Source organism: Syngnathoides biaculeatus, chromosome 3 (assembly GCF_019802595.1).
Source record: "Syngnathoides biaculeatus isolate LvHL_M chromosome 3, ASM1980259v1, whole genome shotgun sequence".
NCBI lineage: Eukaryota > Metazoa > Chordata > Actinopteri > Syngnathiformes > Syngnathidae > Syngnathoides > Syngnathoides biaculeatus.
This window is the reverse complement of record NC_084642.1, coordinates 10190043-10195510: the sequence shown is the minus strand read 5'-3', so window position 1 is coordinate 10195510 and position 5468 is coordinate 10190043.

The following is a 5468-nucleotide window of genomic DNA, read 5'->3' as shown; positions in this document are numbered from 1 at the left end:
AAAAAAAAAAAGATAAAAAATGTTGATGACAGTGGAATAAACAGAATCAAGCTAACGGTAATAATCGATTCAGAGATGCTTGTTGAAACACAACTATCAAAGCAATTTTTATGATAGGAAAGGACCCATCCAGGGAAGATAAAGTGTTAAAAAAAATGACTATCACGTTTTAAAATGTACAAATAAGTTCCTGACTTTGATTTTAATTCAACAGGAAACCAATAAAAGCCGATGTGCCTCGTGTTCTATGTAGTATCTCATTTTAACTACTGTTGTAAAATACGAAGTCCACTTTAATTCTGACAATCACATTTTGGTGACGCTGGTCTTATTGCATTTAATGTGTCCGCTTGCCTTTCATATTTTGCACTCCTCACTTTTCTCACATTTGTTCTTCCCTTAACGCAAACTACTGTACGGGCAAAATGATGAGCGGAACCTTTGCCCAACGGGTCCTGCAAGATCAAGTGGCCTCCCAAGTGGCACAAATTGAGTTCTTTCCCAACTTTAGAGGTGCATTTTTCTCCATAAATGGATGCTTATGCCTCAAGCGCATTACAATTTGAGCATGAAGATGTCACTGGAAATGCTATATAAGAAAGAGCACGGCTTCTTTGAAAACCCAGTGGGACACCCGGGTAACCGACTCAATCTCTTCTGCCCCAAATGAGTAGTTGGCGTTGTCGTGTGAAATTGAGACTTATTGGTTGTAATCAGGAAACGCGACAGCCCGGCCTCTCCTGGGGGGGGGGGGGGCAGGTCACCTCTAATCCCCTCCCCTCTTTCCTGTTCTCAAACAGTCTGTTTTATTTCACATTTCTGTCCACCCCCACAAAGACTTGCCATTTGTCAAACAAGTACTGGACACGCCAGTCAACCAAACCTCCAGCTACGGGGCTTTATTGCGTGTATTTATTACGACCGTCAACACCGCTCGGGCTGTATTGTACATCAAGACGGCGTGTACGGTACTTTGCCCACATATCTGCAACACACATTACAAAGTGTTAGGACATCCGTAGAATGTGGTACCAAAAGTACACAGAAGTACAAATAATTATGTTGCATGTTTTTCAGTTTATTGCTGTCGTTTTATGATTAAGATTACAATATGCCCAAACCTTAGACTCATAGTAAAATATTGAGTTTTCATAGTGTTGTGAGAATACTGATTATTATCAGGGAGGAATGAATACATGAGGAATTATCAATTTCATGTACTTCATCTTGGCACTTCTCTGTATCTTTATTTTAGGACCAATACAATTAAAGGTTATTTTATTAGTGTGTGTTTATTATTTAAAGCTTTTACCATCAGCTAAACCCAAGTCAGAGACAGAATCTGTTTTTTTTTTCTCCGCATCGTGAAGGGTATACATTTATGAATGTCATGTAATGGTTAAGATCTTATAATAATTACACCAAAATCTTCATGATAATGTTGGATCTGTAGCAACAATGTTGTAATTTAATGTCTTTTGAAGCAAGTCTTACCATTCCATCTGCAACTTTAAGATTTCTAGAATGGAAGAAATTTCAATTAACTTTGAACACACTGAAATAATCTCAAGTGAGTGTGTGGGGGGGGTGGGGGGGGCAGGGTGGTGGTTGTGGGTGTGTATGTTGCTTAGAAAGGCCAATTTAAACATGAGGGAGGTGTCAGCTTCACCGCAGGCCTCCTCAATGTCAGCGGATCACTGCACTGGAGGAAGTCCCTGTGTTGACACACAAATTATAGCTGAATTATTCATATGTGCTTGCACCTTGAAAATGAGCTCAACGTGGTGATGTTGAACTCTGGACAAACTCATGGGGATCTTTTTTTATGATTATTATTACTGTTGGAAAATAATAATTTATTCCTAGTCAGGTCTCATTTTGGGAGACACTGTTTAATTAGGCCGTCAAGACTACGGAATACTGATTTAATAACAATAACAATTTGAATTCAACTAAAAGGGAAGGGATCATTATAGAAAGCGCAATTACTTCGCAAAGATGATATAGTAAGTAGTTGGGTGAGATCGAAAGATTCTTATAATATTTATAGTACTCGTGTGCCCTCTACTGGACAAATTTTACTCGGCCTGCTTCTCCAACTATTATTTGCTTTCAATTTTAAGTCTATCTTTAGATTTCATGGAAAACGTTTGTTATATTCAGGCTTTTCTTTGAATTCTTGACAACAGAAAACACACACACACAAAAAGTTATATTTCCCCCAAGATGCATACACTTTAATGGATCTCCTCTTCACTTGTCATGCACCTCAATTTTCTTTTCCTTGGGATCATCAAATTATCTCAGAATTAAATGTATTAATGATATTTTAGACAATAACAGAGTCAAGAAAATAAATGAATACTGTATGCAGGTCTTTGTCTTAATCTGCTTTATTTTAGTATTGTACATATTTGCTTAGGTGTCTTTATATGTCTTTGTTGGTCAAATCAGATTTTTGGGGGGATTTGAAGTGTATAAATGTAGCAAAATAATTATAGGATAAAAAAAAAAAAAGATAGTCTGTCCTTAGAGGTATTGATATTGGATCATTGAATTAAAATTCAAGTGAAAAGGCTCATGATTCAAATGTTTAGTTAGACAAGACTGCCATCTACTGGGACAAAATACAATCCACCTATAAAGATTTTTGTGACCTATTATTAGTTTTTCCACCATTAATTTCACCTAGCCCCGACCCTTGTGAGGATAAGCGGCTGAGAAAATGTACAGGTGGATTGATAATTTAACCTACGTAAAATTTTGAGAGAGGAAGTTGAAAAAAAGAGAGCGATAATGTGGTTGCACACCGTCTGATGGCTGGGTATGATGTGCCTATGTTCAAAAATCGACTTGTCACTTTCAAACTTCAAACTTTCAAATTCATGTTAAAAATCACCTTAGAAAAGAGTAATGTTAACAAGCCATCAAATGAATGAATGAATAAAAATAGATCTCAAAATATATGAAATCGGGCTTCAAAACGGTCAAAAATTTGAGACCTTTTTTGAGCTTCCAGGCAATGTGGGCATACGAGCGAGTGCTTTGAACTTCCATCCATAGCTCATCAGTGCATTTGATCCTCACGAGGGTCGCGGGTGTGGTGGAGCCTGATTTGGGAGACAGCCACAGGCAGAACATGCAAACTGCATATTTGTATTTAGGAGTGTGCTTGCTTTTGTTGCCAGTTGTTTGGACATGAATGACTGTGTGTGGAGTTAATTTGAAGGGGCAGCAAATCTACACTGTTATACAACCTTTGCACTGAAGACTGGTACGTTCCATTGCAGCAAAGTGTCATCTCTCTACCTGTCATTTAAGTTATGTAACTAAACACATTAGATGGATTAAACATACATCACCTTTTGTCAAGCATCTCAGCATTTTCAAACAATGGCTCATAGACATTGACGTACTGCTGCACAGAGGAGACTGTACGGACTTGACGAGTCAGCAGATAGAGGCAATACACCCGGCTGCTTTTTAGACCACTTCCCTCGCCAGAACTGAGACTTCAGGGGTTATAAAAAAATTCAGTCGGGGGGCAAATTACCTAATGGGTAGTATATATTTTGGATAATCCCGTAGCCTACTCAATTCCCAAAATATGGTCACACGTAATCATCATGTTAAATCTAACCAACTCAGAGGACACACTGATGAGCATGGAAGAAGATTGAAGATTTTTTGCACTTTGTCACGGAAGCTCCTAAATTAACGGCAAGGGGTGAAGGCCGTGACAACAGTCGGCATAGCTTATAATGAGCGTTTGAGTGTGTTAAGTATGTTAACTGTTGTCCATTTTCATCTCCCGGAAATTTACCATGAGCCACACTATATCCTGATTTAACAACATGAGTCCCAACTGAGTTTTCGTTGACACCGATCGTGCTGGTAAAGACGGCACCAAGACTGCCGAGGACGATCAGTCTTGGCCTATATACAGAATGTCCATCCATTTTCTTAGCCGCTTATCCTCACAAGGGTTGCAGAGAGTGCTGGAGCCGATCCAAGCTGTCAACGGGCAGGCGGCGGCGTACACCCTGAACTGGTTGCCAGCCAATCTCAGGGCACATAAAGACAAACAACAGCCGCACTCACAATCACACCTACGGGCAATTTAGAGTGTCCAATTAATACTAATATTAATACTAATATTTTTGAGATGTGGGAGTGCCTGGAGAAAACCTACACGGGCAAGGGGAGCAAACTCCACACAGGCGGGTCCGGGATTGATCCCGGGACCTCAGAACTGTGAGGCCAACGCTTTACGACCTCAGTTTACGACCTGAGCTAACGTGCCACCCTATACAGAATGTATTTTTTCCGAATCAATACATGAGGTACAGGATATTGCACGTGCGTGTGTGTGTTTGTTTTGAAATACAGTCTTGTAAAGTTAATGCAATATTGAGGAATTGGTTTTCATGTGGAATTTAATAATCCAGACACACGGCCCTAATAACAGCGCAAAACTGTTTATGCTTTTAGTGACTGATTGGTCCAAACATCATATTTTAATAATAACTTCAAATTTTGCTTCTCACAACAAACATGATAAAAGAAGAAATGCGATTAATGTGCAACAGGCCCAGTGCTTCTTGTGTGCAGTTGCAGCTCCAAAAGAAAAGAAAGAAGACAGCAAAAGAAAAGAATGCCCGTGTTACTAATTGTTTATTAGTGACTTAAGTCCAGTATTTTTTTGTGAAACTCAAATGTAGGGGCCACGTGTCCTGAGCTTTAATCGGTGTCTGTGCCCCATGGCCAGCTGCCAGACCAGGACACTGGTAAAGTCCTCTACAATGACGAAAATGCTTATCATTCAGAATATCTCAAATATGACATGGTGGGGCAGCTCGTTAGAGTATTGCCCTCACAGTCCAGTTTTTAGGTCCGGCGTTAAAATTCCCCCCCTACCTCTCCACACACACACACACACACACACACACATGCACACACACCCCTCGGTGTGGAGTTTGCATGTTCCTCCCACATCCCAAAAACATGCAACATTAATTGGACACTCTAAATTGCCCCTAGGTGTGTGATTGTGAGTGTGGATGGTTATTTGACTCTATGTGCCCTGCAATTGGCTGGCAACCAGTTCACGGTGTACCCCGCATCCTGCCCGTTGACAGCAGGGATAGGCTAAAGTACTCCCCGCGACCCTTGTGAGGATAAGGGGCTCAGAAAATGGATGTATATCCCAAATGTTGGGAAGATCATTCTGATATTTTCAGAGGTTTAAATGGACATAGCTAGATGCATACAGATAAATTTGGTGAATGATTCATAGCATTTTTGTAACTAAACGTTTTTTCTTTCAATGAGCAAAAAGCTTAATTTCCATAAATTCCAAAATATTGGTGCAATTGTTCTGATATTTTAGCCTAGTTAAGTGGGCAGGTAAACATGTCCATGTTAATTTCTGATACAATTTTTCGTATTCTTGTGATATTAAGCTTTTT